This window comes from Adelges cooleyi, unplaced genomic scaffold (genome assembly GCF_023614345.1).
Source record: "Adelges cooleyi isolate 19-005CV unplaced genomic scaffold, UGA_ACOO_1.1 ACOO_flye_CR_arks_rails_tigmint_CR_PRNA_131, whole genome shotgun sequence".
In the NCBI taxonomy this organism is placed as follows: domain Eukaryota; kingdom Metazoa; phylum Arthropoda; class Insecta; order Hemiptera; family Adelgidae; genus Adelges; species Adelges cooleyi.
Window position 1 is genome coordinate 21,000 of NW_026095786.1, and position 20,024 is coordinate 41,023.

At 27.8% G+C, this 20,024-nt stretch overlaps 1 long non-coding RNA gene across 1 annotated transcript; it reads right to left on the reverse strand.

Moving 5' to 3' along the window:
* Positions 1–9,211: 9,211 nt before the first annotated feature.
* Positions 9,212–10,994, reverse strand: LOC126847925 (uncharacterized). The gene is made up of 4 exons (XR_007687169.1): positions 10,839–10,994; positions 10,318–10,347; positions 9,862–9,918; positions 9,212–9,461 (listed from the first exon to the last, which is right to left on the reverse strand). It is a non-coding gene; the product is annotated as an uncharacterized LOC126847925 (long non-coding RNA).
* Positions 10,995–20,024: the final 9,030 nt, after the last annotated feature.

Consider the following 20,024-nt stretch of genomic DNA (forward strand, 5'->3'; position numbering starts at 1 on the left):
TGTATGTTTTGCCAAACTATTATCACCTACTCAGTTGTCAAAAGCAAATAAAGAAACAAAAAAACACGGTATAACGCATATACTACCTACAAAAGCTATGTAGGAGAACTACAAGTACAAAAATATATTTTAAAATGTTTTATTACAGTTGACTTAATTTTAAAGATATACTATATAATATCGTGTTGAGTTTTGCTGTGAAATTCCTTCTCATAATTATTTCATTTTAAACTGGTATAAAATCCTACTTCGAAATTTCAATTCAATTTATTTTTGAAGTTATTGAAGTTTCAAGTTTAAGGCAGGATGAAAAGCAGAGTGTAATATTATTTTTATCTGCACGCATTTTCCAACCGCACTTCACCTCCCATCCAATGGTTATCCGAAACTGGTTATCGACCATTCAAAAATGTTTAGGACATTATTCTCAATATAAAAAGTTAATAAAATATATACGTTACCATTTAAGTTGAGATCAGATTGTACAACAACAGTATGGAAAATTACATTTTAATTGCTTAGTAAACCCTATGAGATATTTAGTGGTTCATAATAAAAGAATCACACTGTATGTATTAATATAAACAAGAAAAAAATTAATATAGTTATTCATTTTCTATACAATCAAATTAAATGTAAAATTAAGAAATTATTATAAGTTATTATATTAGGACAATTAAAAAAAAAAATGTGTACGAAAATATTTATTCACCATAACTATTGGAACACCGGAGTTAATTTTGGGTCTCATCAATAGGTTCATACATTACTAAATAATCATAATTATTTTCAACAAAAAAAATTGATTATTGGAACACGTTGCGCCATCTGTAATTTCTTAAGCTGTAAACATATAGTTGTGAGGGTGAAACTTATAGTGGTGTCAATTACGTTAACCTTGATTAGATAAAAATAAGTTTTAATAAAAACTGTTGTATTGTGGTTGTATCATAAACTTATAGTGTGCTGCCATAGAGTGTGCTATGGTGGTAAAGATTATGAGTTACCTATTACTTTACTTTGCCTTTCGATGAATTTTTTTTTTAAGATATCACCCATGACCACTCCTCCTAACCACTATGGCCCGATCCCACAATACTAGCTTATTTATATTTTAGGCGTGATTCAAAAAAACACAGTTTATTTTGTTTTTTTTTCATATTCCCTTATCGTTTGGTTTAGAAGGTAGATACGTTTTAAAGTAATATATTCAATTGTTTATTGTTCGTTAACATGCATGTATATATTTTTTTTAAATATATATATATTTGTGTGAAATTTTATTCTTCCAGAAAACCTTATATTTCATCAAATCCAAACAAATCCGAAGGAAGTTTCACTTCAGCTGCGCGTATCGCAACAGCTTTTATTATTAAATTATTACTAAATACTAATAGCCTACTATCAGTATCTAAGGCTTTTAGATGAATTTTGGCACACAAATTATTCTATTCATAAAACTTATTCATTTCCTCGACTTTTTTGTGTTGATGAGTTAAGTGAGTTAAGTCGAGTGAATTATTACAATTTATTTGGTGTAACGAATTTACAAATATAAACATATAATTCATTTTGATTTTTTATTATCTATAGTCTATAGAAAATATTCTTATTGTGTGATTTCAAGCCTAATCACCTAAGTATATGCCAGTGGATTTTCTAAATTCATACATTGTAACCGGAGATAAAATATGACCATTTGAAGTTGGTTGTGAGCTGGCTTTATATACTAATCATTTAACAGTCCCTCCTATCCATTAGATGGACCTTTAAATATTTTTATTTGTCTGTTAGCTGAAACTTTGACCTTGAATTAGTATACATTTTGTACAATTAAATATATTACGTTCCATTTAAATTCACAGTTATTGGAACTATTTATTTATTTCAAAAGTCAGTTAGTGTATCCGACATTGTCTAAACATTTTAAACCAATAATTTTTAATAGTAACATAATATAAATGTCATCTACATTAAATTCATGTTTTTCTTGTAACGCTATTATGGTTTATAGTATTATAGATGTTGATATCATTTACAATAGCCTACGATTGCTAAGGTGTTTTTACTCGTTAATATATATGTTTTTCCAAAGTATTATTATATACATAATTGTCAAAAACAAATAAAGAAACACGGTTTAACGCATATACTACTTACAAAAGCTATGCATGTTATCTACAGAAAAAATATGTTTTAAAAATGTTTATCACAATTGACCTAATTTAAAAGGAATAACATATCGTGTTGAATTTGCCTGTTAAATTCATAATTACTGACTTTATCAATAAAATACTTTATAAATTCACCATTAAGGAAAAATGTTAATTGATGTTTGATTATTGATACAGAACTAAAGTATAATCCCTAATCAATATTTTTAAAATCTGGTAATTTTATTTTTCTCCAAATTTAAGTTAATTTAGTTAATTTATTTTTGATACAAAACTAAAGTATAAGACCATAATCCCTTTTCAACATTTTTAAAAACAAAAAAACAAGTATTTGTAAAAAAAAAACAGTGAACAGGTGTTTCAAAATATTCTTATTGTAGTTTTAATCATAAAAAGGATCATTATAGACAATAGTGTAAATATTATAGACAACCGAGCAACCCTAATCGTATATGTATGAACAATGATTATATCTACAGATACGCGTCGAAGTGTGTTTATTTTTTTTTTTTTTTTTTTTTTTTATTAAAGAGTATTTACAATCTATGCTGCAAGGCATAATAAGCAAATAGTTACATTGTTATATATACAGAGAGAGGGAAAAAAAAAATAAACAAATAGAAACGGTGATTTGATATGAGGAGGGAGGCTATCCAGTAATAGAACCCAACGTGATTTTTGTTCTAATTATTTTTAATTAGATTAATTTGAATTATTGTATTAACAGATCTCGACACCAATGTCTTCGGAGTCGGCGAGGTGGATTTCCGGGGAGTGAATTAGAAGCAAGTTGAGATATTAAAGGGTTAGAATGAGTGTGTAATTTGGAATGAAATTTTTTGTAGTGTTTTATGGCTAAGTGGTTTATTGGTTCTATTTTAAAGTCATTTTGAAGTGTGCAGTTTGATACATACCATGGGGCAGAAGAGATAATACGTAGAGTGATAGATTGGAAAGCTTGTAAGGTACGAAGTTGGGATGGTTTTGCACATCCCCAAATTTGGATTGCATATGCCCAAATAGGCCTTAATAGGGATTTGTATATAATAATTTTATTGTGGAAAGGTAATTTTGATTTGAGGATTGGACGTAGTAAATGGAGTCTACTGTTGAGAATTTTTCTTTTAGATTTAATGTGGGAGCCCCAAGTTAATCGTTTGTCGAGTGTGACACCAAGATATTTGACTTCCGAGGATATTGGAATAAGTATTCCTTGGAATTGGGGAGGGGGTGGAACAGATTTTTTTAGTGTGAAGGGAACGTACACAGATTTATCTGGATTAATTTTAATTCTCCAATTAGATGACCAGGAATCAATTAGATTTAAGTGAGTTTGAAGGAAATTGGAAGTAACTTCTGGATCATTTCCTGGGGAGAGTATTGCAGTGTCGTCTGCATAAGTAGCCATAATAGTGTTTGGTGTTTTTGGAATGTCAGCCGTAAAAACATTAAATAGATCAGGGGAGAGGTCACTGCCCTGGGGCACTCCTGCTTTAATTTGGTGGTATGGTGAAAAGGAATTACCATATCTGACTCTATAACTTCTATTTTCTAAGTAAGAACGAATTATTAAGTAATATGGGGCAGGTAGAAACAATTTGAGTTTGAAGAGTAGGCCTTCATGCCATACACGGTCAAAGGCCTGGGCCACATCCAAAAATACTCCTGGACAATATTGTTTTTTTTCAAAAGAAGAACAAATTTGATCTGTTAGTCTGTGAATTTGGTGAACAGTCGAGTGATTGGATCTAAAGCCAAATTGGGAATTAGGAATTATGTTGTGGGCATGTAATATTGGTCTTATCCTTATGAGTATAATTTTCTCAAACAATTTGGCGAGAGTTGGGAGTAAGCTGATAGGTCTATAGGAAGTAATCTCATTTTTTGATTTGTTGGGTTTGGGGATAACAATTATTGTGGATATTTTCCATATTAATGGAAAATAAGAAATTCGCAGCATGGAATTAAAAATATAAGTTATTAGAACAATTGTTTTTTTTGGCAAATTTTTGAGGATTTTGTTAGTTATGAGGTCATGTCCTGGTGATTTTCCTTCTTTTAATTTATTTATTAAAAATTTGATTTCACTTGGTGAGGTATGTTTTGCAGGTAATGACATTGGAAGAGGACTATTGACAAAAATATTAACCTTTTCTAAGTGTTCGTGGTTGGGAAATACGTCAGTATGTGGTTTGAAAATGTTGGAAAAATGCTCTCCGAAAAGGTTGGCTTTTTCTTTGTCAGAGATGGCCAAGGATCCATTTGGGCCAGTTATAGGTGGAAGTTGTTGTTTTATGTTAAGTAAGCTTTTGGTAGTTTTCCAAAGTGAGCCATCTTTTGAGTTTAAGGACTGGTATTTTCTTTCGAAGTACTCAGTTTTGTGTTTTATTATTAATTTTTTAATAGTGTTCGTTAAGTGGTTAAATATTTGTTTGTCGGAAGGATATCGATATTTCTGCCATCTGGAGCGTGCACGTCTTTTATCGGAAATCAACGTTTTAATATATAAAGGCAAAGTATGATTATTTGATTGATGTTTACTGGTTGGATACGACGCATTGTGGACGGCAGATTGTACAGAAGTTACGAGGTCTTGGGCAGCGTTTTCTATATCAATTTTTGATTTAAGGGAGATATTTAGATTAGTAGTGTTTTGCATAATTTCAGAGAATTCTTTCCAATTTACTGGGCCTTGTGATAAAGAAGGATGTATAAGATTAAGTTCTGGACTTTCATTTAATTTTAGAAGGACAGGAGTGTGGTCTGAGCTAAGGTCATTTAGGTTATTAATAGAGAATTTCATAGTTCTAGGTAGTGTTGAAGGAAGAAATCTAATATATCAGGGTGTCTATTTTCGTGTTGGGGCCAGTAGGTAGGACCATTTGGCGATATGGATGTGTAATTGTTATTGTTAATGATTTTTTGGAGTATTTTTCCTCTTGAGTTGTCGGATATGCAACCCCATTGGGAGTGTTTGGCATTAAAATCGCCCCCAGCCAAGAAGTTTGGCCCTAGGGATTTTAAAAAATCTTTTAGTTGTGTCGAAGTGATAGCAGGATGAGGGGGAAGGTAAGTGTGTTTATTTAAAAGTGATTTTATTCTTTACATAAATAACGACTCTAAATTTTTTTAAATATTCTGATTTTAGTTAGAATTTCTGTGTTGCACAAAATCCGACGATACAATTTGTATTTATTTAAGTGCTGCCCCAAAATGAATAACAAATGAGTAATGTTTAGTTTTTCAAAAAACAAGTGGTTTTTTGAAACGTATTCTGTTTTGATAACAAAATAAAAATAATAAAATACATGTTTAAATGTGAGTTGTAAAATGCAATAACTATTTAAAATCAATACATCCTGGGACGAGGGGAAAAGTGATAATCACTGTCCGTCAAAATATAATTAGAACATATCTTTCAGAAGGGTTTCTATAACTATATACTAGATCTGAGGCTTACAAATTTCTGGCTACCTCCCCCCCCCAAGTATAAGCCAGATGTCTATTGATAAAATTTAATTAATTCGTATGCAAGTTAGTAAGTATTATTTCAATATATATATATATGTTTGTGTGTATTTTTATTCATCCTGAAAAGAGTTTTTTTGGATTTTATGGAATATAACTATATTCCATAAAATCCAAAAAAATCAGAAATAAGGTTCACTTCAACTGCGTGTCTTGCAACAGCTTTTATTATAAAACTATTATTAATAGCCGCAACATAAAAGGCTATTGGATGAATTTTGGCACACAAATTATTCTATTCACCAAACTTATTAATTTCCTTGACTTATATCATGAAATCAAAAGAGGATGATGTTTTGAGGGAAATCCAATAATCATGTTAGTTTTTTTTTAATTTTGCTTAGAAACTATGTTAATGCAGTTTTATAAAAGTAATAATATTTTTTTCAACATAAAATATCAATCAAGAAAAATGTGGTTAAGTTATAAACAAATTTAAAAAAAGAATATCATGTGGTAATTTTTGCAAGAAGTATGGTATGCATAAAAAAAACATTCGGTTTTCAGCTTTGACGCTGAGCGTAGCAGGTAGGTATTGGTTTTACAATGATGTACCTTATTTTATTTATTTGTTTTGTATCTGTACCGTATTCAATTATTTTTTTTTTTTGGTCTGTTAGTTGTTACTTTGACCTCGAGTTAGTATACATTTTGTACTATTAATTGTCTTATTTTTTTTGTAACGCTATTGTGGTTTATAGCATTATAGATGTTGACATAATTTACAATAGCCTACGATTGCTAAAGTGTTTTTACTCGTAAATATGTATGTTTTGCCAAAGTATTATTATATACTCAATTGTCAAAAACAAAAAAAGAAACGAAAAAACACGGTTAAACGCATATACTACTTACAAAAGCTATGCATGTTATCTACAAGAAAAAATATTTATTACAATTGACCTAATTTAAAAGGAATAACATCGTGTTCAATTTGCCTGTTAAATTCATAATTACTGACTTTATCAATAAAATACTTTATAAATTTACCATTAAGGAAAAATATAAAAAAATAAAGGTTTTTTTTATTTTTCCTACATGTTAATTGATGTTTGATTATTGATACAAAACTAAAGTATAAGACCATAATCCCTAATCAATATTTTTAAAATCTGGTAATTTTATTTTTTTCCAAAATTCGTCCGGTTTTCATTTCATAAATAAATTAAAGAAACTAATAAGCTCTATGAATATTCAATAGTTTGTGAAAAATATGATATTAATAATAAAAGCTGTTGTGATACGCGCAACTGAAGTGAAACTTCCTTCGGATTTGTTTGGATTTGATGAAATATAAGGTTTTCTGGAAGAATAAAATTTCACACAAATATATATATATATTTAAAAAAAATATATACATGCATATTAACGAACAATAAACAATTGAATATTTTACTTTAAAACGTATCTACCTTCTAAACCAAACGATAAGGGAATATGAAAAAAAAAACAAAATAAAATGTGTTTTTTTGAATCACGCCTAAAATATAAATAAGCTAGTATTGTGGGATCGGACCATAGTGGTTAGGAGGAGTGGTCATGGGTGATATCTTAAAAAATAAATTTATCGAAAAGCAAAGTAAAGTAATAGGTAACTCATAATCTTTACCACCGTAGCACACTCTATGGCAGAACACTATAAGTTTATGATACAACCACAATACAACAGTTTTTATTAAAACTTGTTTTTATCTAATCAAGGTTAACGTAATTGACACCACTATGGTTTTCACCCTCTCAACTATTTGTTTACAGCTTAAGAAATTACAGATGGCGCAACGTGTTCCAATAATCAATTTATTTGTTGAAAATAATTATGATTATTTAATAATGTATGAACCTAATGATGAGACTCAAAATTCAACTCCGATATTCCAATAGTTATAGCGAATAAATATTTTCGTACACATTTTTTTATTTAATTGTCCTAATGTAATAACTTATAATCATTTATGATTCTTTTATTATGAACCACTAAATATCTCATAGGGTTTACTAAGCAATTAAAATGTAATTTTCCATATTGTTGTTGCACAATCTGATCTCAACTTAAACGGTAACGTATATATTTTATTTTGTTGAGTTGGGGTAAACTAAGCACAGTATAAACCAGCAAAGTTAGAAAGTATTAAATTGAGGTGCTGTATTTTCAAATAAGCATCAAAGCTTTAATTTGAAAGTGATTTTATCCGAGAGGACTGGTACAGTAGAGTATAGGCATAATGGAATCAAAGCAACGACGGGACGGAGAGGTCACAGGTCTACAGAAATTATTATTAATTAAAGTGATAAAATTGAATAAAATCACTTTCAAATAAACGCTTTGATGCTTATTTGTAAATACAGCACCTCAATTTAATACTTTCTAACTTTGCTGGTTTATACTGTGCTTAGTTTGGACTGTACTGGCTTGAAAATACTAACTACCTATTTGCATCGAAGCGTTTTTTCGAAAGTGATTTCATCACTTTCCGATTTAAAAAAACCTGTAAACCTGTGACCTCCCTGTTCCCGACTCAACTATGCTCCGTCCCCACTATGCCCCGACTCCACTGTACTGGTTTTTTGATATTGGTAAAGTAAAAAAATATGCTTATTAATAACATTAAATTAATTCGATGATGTACTTCGTATTATTTATTTGTTTTTTATTCCTAACAACTACTAATTTGAAATTTCGATGTAACATTTTAAGCCAATGTAAAATAAAATATATATGAAAAGGAATTTCACAGCCAAAATCAACACAATATTATGGTATTTCATTCAAATAGATCAGTTCTAATAAAACATTTTAAAACATATTTTTTTCTTGTTAGCTCACGTACAGAGCTTTCGTAGGTAGTATTTGCGTTCAACCATGTTTTTTTGTTTCGTTATTTGATCTAGAACTGAGCAGATGATAATAATACTTTAACAAAACTTCTATATTAATATAAACCATAATAGCGTTACAAGAAAAACATGCATTTTTTGTAGATAATATCTATATTATATTACTATTGATAATTATAGGCTTAAAATGTTTAGACAGTAGCAGATACACTAATTGGTCTTTCATGGATTATTATATTACTAAATTAATAGTACAAAATGTATACAGTCTTGAGGTCAAAGCTAACATACTAGTAAAAATATTTAATGGTTCGTGTATTGGATAGGAGGGACTGTTAAAAGATTAGTGTATAAAGCCTGCTTATAACAAACTTTAAATAATCATATTAATAAAGTTCCGCCTACATTCTATGACTTTAGAAAATCCACTCTCACATACTTTACGTGATTAGGCATGAAATGACACAATAAGAATATTTTCTATAGACTATAGATAGTAAATAATCAAAATGAATTATAGGTTTATATTTGTAAATATTTTATAACTTATAAAGTTAAACAATTGACACTGCTTACCGCATCCCTATAGACATTTTATAATTAAGATATAAAAACCGGGAAGGAATCAGAATTAAAAGCAAATAATCGCAATACATTAGATTAATTAAAACAAATTTTACTTGTACAGTTAATATTATTTTTATTGGTAGACAGGTATATGTAATAGATAAAATATAATTTATATGATAGGTAACAAAATAAGTGATTTGGAGTACATTGTTATTAGAAAAATCGGAAGGTTGAAACACAGTTATGATAAACAAAGATGAACATTTTACAATATACAATTAAGCATATGTATTTTTAGAATGTGAGACAGATCTTGGATACTTCAGCTTTGTTGGTAAATTTACTTGTTGTCAGCTAAAAAAAAATATAAAAATATTGTGTAAACAAAACGTTTGGTTATAATTAGCTTCCATATTAATTTGTATTCAAATTAAGTTAGGCTCCTTTACAAATGTATTAAGTACAAGATGTTTCCATTTTAAATAAAATCTAAGCATTTACATCTATTGTTTTAATTTCGAAAAAACAATGATTTAGATATATTCAAGTACTATTATGTATAAAATAATCGTTTATAAAAAAATAATAATGAAACATTTTTCTTCCTTATTGAAAATAATTTTAAATCTGCTAGATTTTTGTAAATCACAAAAAGTTATATTATCATCTAACTTACAGTTATTTAGAAAACGAATGATTAAATTTCATATTGAATTACAATTTAATAATCTATATGAAAGTCTCAAAAACTTACCAAGCGGGTTTGGTGTTCCTGTTGAAACTATTGGTCGTGGTGGTGACGGATCTGGTTCTGAAATACCGAAAAAATAACTCAATTACTAGTTTTTCCAATTTAATTTTGAATTATCTATACTGGATAATATGTTTTAGTTGTTTATCTAAAGCGTTTAAATTCGTTAGCCACAAATTATATTTTTTAAACAATATTTCAACTAGGTATAATATTATATAATTATATGCTTATGGACATAATAAATGTATTTTTATTATCAACAATGTAATGCATTAGTAACATTTTATACACATTTTCAGCTTTATTGAAAATAATATTAAAAATCTTGTATCTTTGCAAAGCACAAAAACTGATATTATCATCCACATTACAGTTATTTGAAAAACGAACAATAATAATGTATATTTAATTTCACTTTTAAAATATATATAAGTTGTAGCAGTTTCAAAAACTTACTGGTATCAGGATCCGTACCATTAAGTTTAACTGAAATATCGAAAAAAAAATTAAATATTTTTCCCAACGCATCATATGGCTCATTGTTCTAAGGCTAAGTACAGTTGTTTTAATATGTATTCGTTTTAAATGGTTGTATAGGTAGATATTTTTCTACATTCATAAAATAAATATTAAGTTTGCAAAAAAACACGTGAATTCAACTACATTACATTGGCCGTTAAAGTATTTTTAATTTTTTTTCATGGCAATTTGTTTAATCATTTTTTTATAGTATCTTCGGCCATTAAAAAAAAAGTTATTACAAATTAGATTTTTATGTAAAATAATGTTAGTTTCAAACTGGGATGTCCACAAAAACGCTTAGAAAACAAAAAGGAAATAAGGTATAAAAAGGTAAAATTTCATAGACGAGTCGAAAAAACTGGTAAAAACGACCACAATATTCGAAATATTTAAAAAAAATTTATTGGCCGAAGATCCTATAAAAAAAGAAGATTTAATAAAAATGTTTTTTCTACCTTCTGAACCTGGTTCTGTACCCGCATACGCATACATCATTATGGAAAATATGGTGGCTACAATACAAAAAATACTTTTGAAATTCATTTTTTCAACTTGTTATTATTATAAAACCGCAATGATGTAGAATACTATACTAGTGCAATATTACGTTTGTTGCTTACATTATATAGAGAGATATTTTTGTCTTATTTTGTAGGCGAAGGGAGTGTACAATTTGTAATTATTTATGTATTGTTATTGTGTATGAGTTCATTGTTTGTTAAATACGTTTAGCAGAATGTTTTTTTTTTATCGTTTTAGCATCTTATTTGTTTAGGTTTTGCATCGAAATGAATAACATGAGTAATAATATTTTTTCTTCACCCTCCCCTCCCCATCAAGGGTGATGACATTTTTTTGTAAGTTTAAGACCTTACAGTTGAAAATATCGTGCGCGTGTATTGTTCAAATAATAACATGTTTTAATATTAAACTAAAAACATTTTAGAATACTCATGTACAAATACACGATATGTGCTGCACAAAATTTGAAAATGTTATTTTGTAGGCGAAGGGAATGTACATATTTAAATGGTTTATGTATTGTTATTGTGTATGTGTTCATTGTTTGTTAAATATGTTTGGTCGAATGAAGTACATTTCAGGTCCTATTGTTACGAATAAAATGTGTAAACAATAGACAAAATTTATGGTTTTTGGTTCTAGAACCTAGTTTAAAATACAGCCAAACTTTTTTTATTGATTTAGCAACTTATTTATTTAAGTTTTGCAGTAAAATGACATATGACATATGAGTAATATTTTTCACACTAGTGGTGTAAAATTTATAGGTTGCACTGAAACAGTTAAACTAAAAAACCTACAGTTAATTTAGTATCATAAAGGACTAGAAATTATTAACAAAAACTATTCAATGTCCGAAATAATTCAATTTATTGATATTGCCGTGTTGTTTTAACATATTGTTAATCAATGCAAGTCTATTTTATCGTAATGCACTAAGGTTCCATGTACAATTCTAAAACATTTCAAGCCCGGCATTTCCTTTATTTTAGTTTGATATCGATACACCAAACACTTCATCTTTTTATACATTACCACAACTTTTTAAGAACAACAATTTTACAGATTTTGAATACATCATGGAAAAACAGATACACACAGTCTTGAACCCAGAATAATACCATTAACCCTTTTTACCCATTGTATTTATTTGGCACAGTTTAAATGTAGGTACTAAAGTTAAGATAGATCTATTGCAATGGCAACACTGTTATTACACCACTGTATACGAAATTAATTTAATTCATTTTTTATACACCTGTTGACTTAGATTCACTGTCACGTGGCAACCTGTATCTTTGTTACGGTAGTAGTGTTAATTCCTATTCTAAATGTACCTTCAGTCTATTTTGTCATACTTTTGGGCTTTAGCCCAACTAATAAAACTATTATTAAAATAAAGTTATTGCTCACCGTAGTTTTAAGTTTAAAAATACGATCTTTTCGGATATACATTTTTTACGGTTTTTTCTATTTTGAAATGGGAAATGGTTGACATTTTTACAATTTTGACCTAACAAAGTGATTTTTAGATATGATCTGATTTATAAACTTTCTACATTAAAAAATCAGATCAGCGGATAACCTGACCAAAAAAATGTTTATAAAAATATAATAAAATTGGAAAAAACTAAATAAGATCACTTAAAATAGGTATCTGTAAAAATATTAACTTGAATTGATCATTTTTTTCGAAGCTATAATGTGCTGGTATTTAAATTTACAAAATATGCAAAATACACATTTTTTTTGGCAACTAAATTATTTGTAGTGCTGATAAAAAATCAGCACTACCCCTGAAAAACCCCTGCTCAATATGTTGTAGATAAATATGAGTCCTATCTTTTTACTAATTTTCAACTAAAAGGTTTTAAAATTATGTCTATAAAACAAAATCATGTCCATCATCTGTGATGGGGGGGGGGGAAGTGAGGAAATAACTATAATAAAAAATTCAAGGCTGCTGTTGTGGGAGCATGGCATGATGATGTGTGATCTGTTGAGATATGTTACTCAAAGAAATTTGTCTGGCGATTCAAAAGCTCTGTGTATAATTGTTTTAAGCGTATATAGAAACTTTAGGTCAGAAAATTAGACTATAAGGTAGTTCACTGTAGCCATATAACACATAAAATCTTAAAAAAAAGTTAATCATACACTAGTTGATTACGATAAATGAAGCAGACGATATATATTTGTTATAGGACATATTGCTAAATTCATAAAATTTGTGGGCCCTAGATCCAGTATGTAGTTATTCAAATCCTTCTAAAAGATAGGTTATAATAATAATACATTTTATTTTGACGCACAGTGATTATCACCCTTCCCCTTGTCCCAGAATCTATTGATTTTAAATGGCTATTCCATTTTACAACTCGCATTTCAAAATGTATTAAGTATTTCCATTTTGTTAACAAAACAGAATACTTTTGAAAAAACCACATGTTGTTACCCATCAAATATATAATATGTCCATTACATATACTTTTCTTTTTATATAACTGTAAGTTAGATGATAATATAACTTTTTGTGATTTACAAAAATCTAGCAGATTTAAAATTATTTTCAATAAGGAAGAAAAATGTTTCATTATTATTTTTTTATAAACGATTATTTTATACATAATAGTACTTGAATATATCTAAATCATTGTTTTTTCGAAATTAAAACAATAGATGTAAATGCTTAGATTTTATTTAAAATGGAAACATCTTGTACTTAATACATTTGTAAAGGAGCCTAACTTAATTTGAATACAAATTAATATGGAAGCTAATTATAACCAAACGTTTTGTTTACACAATATTTTTATATTTTTTTTTAGCTGACAACAAGTAAATTTACCAACAAAGCTGAAGTATCCAAGATCTGTCTCACATTCTAAAAATACATATGCTTAATTGTATATTGTAAAATGTTCATCTTTGTTTATCATAACTGTGTTTCAACCTTCCGATTTTTCTAATAACAATGTACTCCAAATCACTTATTTTGTTACCTATCATATAAATTATATTTTATCTATTACATATACCTGTCTACCAATAAAAATAATATTAACTGTACAAGTAAAATTTGTTTTAATTAATCTAATGTATTGCGATTATTTGCTTTTAATTCTGATTCCTTCCCGGTTTTTATATCTTAATTATAAAATGTCTATAGGGATGCGGTAAGCAGTGTCAATTGTTTAACTTTATAAGTTATAAAATATTTACAAATATAAACCTATAATTCATTTTGATTATTTACTATCTATAGTCTATAGAAAATATTCTTATTGTGTCATTTCATGCCTAATCACGTAAAGTATGTGAGAGTGGATTTTCTAAAGTCATAGAATGTAGGCGGAACTTTATTAATATGATTATTTAAAGTTTGTTATAAGCAGGCTTTATACACTAATCTTTTAACAGTCCCTCCTATCCAATACACGAACCATTAAATATTTTTACTAGTATGTTAGCTTTGACCTCAAGACTGTATACATTTTGTACTATTAATTTAGTAATATAATAATCCATGAAAGACCAATTAGTGTATCTGCTACTGTCTAAACATTTTAAGCCTATAATTATCAATAGTAATATAATATAGATATTATCTACAAAAAATGCATGTTTTTCTTGTAACGCTATTATGGTTTATATTAATATAGAAGTTTTGTTAAAGTATTATTATCATCTGCTCAGTTCTAGATCAAATAACGAAACAAAAAAACATGGTTGAACGCAAATACTACCTACGAAAGCTCTGTACGTGAGCTAACAAGAAAAAAATATGTTTTAAAATGTTTTATTAGAACTGATCTATTTGAATGAAATACCATAATATTGTGTTGATTTTGGCTGTGAAATTCCTTTTCATATATATTTTATTTTACATTGGCTTAAAATGTTACATCGAAATTTCAAATTAGTAGTTGTTAGGAATAAAAAACAAATAAATAATACGAAGTACATCATCGAATTAATTTAATGTTATTAATAAGCATATTTTTTTACTTTACCAATATCAAAAAACCAGTACAGTGGAGTCGGGGCATAGTGGGGACGGAGCATAGTTGAGTCGGGAACAGGGAGGTCACAGGTTTACAGGTTTTTTTAAATCGGAAAGTGATGAAATCACTTTCGAAAAAACGCTTCGATGCAAATAGGTAGTTAGTATTTTCAAGCCAGTACAGTCCAAACTAAGCACAGTATAAACCAGCAAAGTTAGAAAGTATTAAATTGAGGTGCTGTATTTACAAATAAGCATCAAAGCGTTTATTTGAAAGTGATTTTATTCAATTTTATCACTTTAATTAATAATAATTTCTGTAGACCTGTGACCTCTCCGTCCCGTCGTTGCTTTGATTCCATTATGCCTATACTCTACTGTACCAGTCCTCTCGGATAAAATCACTTTCAAATTAAAGCTTTGATGCTTATTTGAAAATACAGCACCTCAATTTAATACTTTCTAACTTTGCTGGTTTATATTGTACTTGGTTTGGACTGTACTGGCTTGAAAATACTAACTACCGATTTGCATCAAAGCGTTTTTTCGAAAGTGATTTTATCACTTTCAGATTTAAAAATTCCTGTAAACCTGTGGTCTCCACGTTCCCACTATACCCCAACTCAACAAAATAAAATATATACGTTACCATTTAAGTTGAGATCAGATTGTACAACAACAATATGGAAAATTACATTTTAATTGCTTAGTAAACCCTATGAGATATTTAGTGGTTCATAATAAAAGAATCACACTGTAAGTATTAATATAAACAAGAAAAAAATTAATATAGTTATTCATTTTCTATACAATCAAATTAAATGTAATATTAAGAAATGATTATAAGTTATTACATTAGGACAATTAAAAAAAAAAATGTGTACGAAAATATTTATTCGCTATAACTGTTGGAATATTGGAGTTGAATTTTGAGTCTCATCATTAGGTTCATACATTATTAAATAATCATAATTATTTTCAACAAATAAATTGATTATTGGAACACGTTGCGCCATCAGTAGTTTCTTAAGCTGTAAACAAATAGTTGATAGGGTGAAAACCATATTGGTGTCAATTACGTTAACCTTGATTAGATAAAAACAAGTTTTAATAAAAACTGTTGTATTGTGGTTGTATCATAAACTTATAGTGTGCTGCCATAGAGTGTGCTACGGTGGTAAAGATTATGAGTTACCTATTACTTTACTTTGCTTTTCGATAAATTTATTTTTTAAGATATCACCCATGACCACTCCTCCTAACCACTATGGCCCGATCCCACAATACTAGCTTATTTATATTTTAGGCGTGATTCAAAAAAACACATTTTATTTTGTTTTTTTTCATATTCCCTTATCGTTTGGTTCAGAAGGTAGATACGTTTTAAAGTAAAATATTCAATTGTTTATTGTTCGTTAATATGCATGTATATATATTTTTTAAATATATATATATTTGTGTGAAATTTTATTCTTCCAGAAAACCTTATATTTCATCAAATCCAAACAAATCCGAAGGAAGTTTCACATCAGCTGCGCGTATCACAACAGCTTTTATTATTAATATCTGCAGCATCAAAACTATTGGATGAATTTTAGTACACATTTTTCGCAAACTATTGAATATTCATAGAGCTTATTAATTTCTTTAATTTATTTTATGAAATGAAAACCGGACGAATTTTGGAGCAAAATAAAATTACCAGATTGTAAAAATATTGGTTAGGGATTATGGTCTAATACTTTAGTTTTGTATCAATAATCAAACATCAATTAACATGTAGGAAAAATAAAAAAAACCTTTATTTTTTTATATTTTTCCTTAATGGTGAATTTATAAAGTATTTTATTGATAAAGTCAGTAATTATGAATTTAACAGGCAAATTGAACACGATATGTTATTCCTTTTAAATTAGGTCAATTGTAATAAATATTTTTTCTTGTAGATAACATGCATAGCTTTTGTAAGTAGTATATGCGTTTAACCGTGTTTTTTCGTTTCTTTATTTGTTTTTGACAATTGAGTATATAATAATACTTTGGCAAAACATACATATTTACGAGTAAAAACACCTTAGCAATCGTAGGCTATTGTAAATTATGTCAACATCTATAATGCTATAAACCACAATAGCGTTACAAAAAAAACAAGACAATTAATAGTACAAAATGTATACTAACTCGAGGTTAAAGTAACAACTAACAGACCAAAAAAAAAAAAAAAATTGATTGTCGATCTAATGAATAGGAGGGACTGTTAAATGATTAGTATATAAAACCAGCTTACAACCAACTTCAAATGGTCACATTTTATCTCCGGTTACAATGTATGAATTTAGAAAATCCACTGGCACTTACTTTAGGTGACTAGGCTTGAAATGACACAATATTTTCTATGGATTATAGATAGTAAAGAATCAAAATGAATTATATGTTTATATTTGTAAATTTGTTACACCAAATAAATTTAAACAATTCACTCGACTTACTCAATTCACTCATCAACACAAAAAAGTCGAGGAAATGAATAAGTTTTATGAATAGAATAATTTGTGTGCCAAAATTCATCCAATAGCCTTTGAAATTAGTAATAATTTAAAATAAAAGCTGTTGAGAGAAGTGAAACTATGTGAAACTAATGTACATATTTTTCAACTTAAAATTACGTTGTATAACTTTTTTTTAAATAGTAAAATTAGTTCCAACTTTGTATGGAATATTCTTTATGAATAGAACTACCCATAAACGGTGACAAACCAAAAAATATCATCAACCTTTACTAAATTACACTTTGACTATAGTCAATAGCCAAGGTGCTATGTATGAGTGAATTAACAGTGAACAGGTGTTTCAAAATATTCTCATTGTATTTTTAATCACAAAAGGGATCATTATAGACAATAGTGTAAATATTATAGACAGCCGAGCAACCCTAATCGTATGTGTGGACAGTGATTATATCTACAGACACGCGTCAAAGTGTGTTTATTTGAAAGTGATTTTATCTATACATAAATAACGACTCTAATAATTTCAAATATTCTGATTTTAGTTAGAATTTGTTGTGTTGCACAAAATCCGACGATACAATTTGTATTAAGTGTATTTATTTAAGTGCTCCCTCAAAATGAATAACACATTTGTAACAAGTGGTTTTTTGAAACGTATTCTGTTTTGATTGAAAATAATAAATACATTTTTACACGTGAGTTGTAAAGTGCAATAACTATTTAAAATCAATACATCCTGGGACGAGGGGAAAGGATAATCACTGTGCGTCAAAATAAAATTAAAACATACCTTTTAAAAGGATTTCTATAACTATATACTAGATCTGAGGCCTACAAATTTCTGGCTACCTCCTCCCCCAAGTATTAGCCAGATGTCTATTGATAAAATTTAATTAATTCGTATGCAAGTTAATAAGTATTATTTCAATATATATATATATATATTTGTGTGTATTTTTATTTATCCTGAAAAGAGTTATATTCCATAAAATCCAAAAAAATCAGAAATAAGATTCACTTCAGCTGCGTGTCTCGCAACAGCTTTTATTATAAAATTATTATTAATAGCCGCAACATAAAAGGCTATTGGATGAATTTTGGCACACAAATTATTCTATTCACCAAACTTATTAATTTCCTTGACTTATACTATGAAATCAAAAGAGGATGATTTTTTGAGGGAAATCCAATAATCATGTTAGTTTTTTTTAATTTTGCTTAGAAACTATGTTAATACGGTTTTATAAAAGTAATAATATTTTTTCCAACACCAAATATCAATCAAGAAAAATGTGATTAGGTTACAAACAATTTTAAAAAAGATTATCATGTGGTAATTGCGAAAGGTTTAGTTTGATTTAGGCTAAATTTTACCAAAATTAAATTAATATATTATTTTTATTTTACAGAAAAATTTCATCGAGCAGCCAACCTAATATTCAGTCAACATACTACGAATGCCATTTCAAGAAACTTTCATAATTCACCATATTTCTAACTATTTCTGTCAAAAAATTATAACTAATACAATAAATTATAGTCCATATTTCTTGTATTTTAGACTTTTTTCTTATACTGTTTATCCTAAAAATAAAAAAATGCATAAAATACATAAAATTAATAATGAATTGGGTTGGTCAATTATACAAATTTGCACAATATAAATAAATGAAAATAATAAAATCTCACATCAAAAGAATAATTTTTTTATATATATTTTAAAACTGATATTATCATCCACATTACAGACATTTGAAAAACAAACAATAAAAATGTATATTCAATATAACTATTAAAATATATATATAAGTTATAGCAGTTTCAAAAACTTACAAGTGTTAGGATCCGTACCATTAAGTTTAACTGATATATCGAAAAAAAAAATTAAATATTTAACCCAACGCATCATATGGCTCATTGTTCTAAGGCTAAGTACAGTTGTTTTAATATGTATTCGTTTTAAATGGTTATATAGGTAGATATTTTCATACATTCATAAATAAACATTCAGTTTGCAAAAAAACACGTCAACTCAACTACAAAATAATGCAGATAAATTTTGAAAAATATATAAAATTTGTCCCAACTATAATTACCATACAAGTATTAAAAAAAAAAATGAAAAAAGTCTAATATCTTGATATTGAGAGGTCCATGGTTAACCAATCACCTGGTACAATATGGAATCGGCTTAACTTGTTTGATATTACCCGAACGTATCTATTAATTGGGCATATATTTCATTAGCTAACTGTTTTTCTGTTTAAACTTGACGAGCACTGACCACTTATTTTTGCAGTTATTTATATGTTATTTTTACATCGTATTTTTCTATCAAGCGCGAATCGTTATGAAATATTTTAATTTTATCATTCAAATGATCCAGCCCGCTCTTTTAACGGTCACTTTTGATTGCATTTCTATTTATTTGAATGCACCGTAATAAAATTAGGCTTTTTTTATTAAATTGTAAACAGTTTTTTTACAATAAAACTCAAACACCCTACCACGTTGTATACATATATTATATACTTATTATTAAAATTAAATATTTTAAAACAATATTATATGGTTATATAAAAGTATTTATTTTAAAGATTATACCT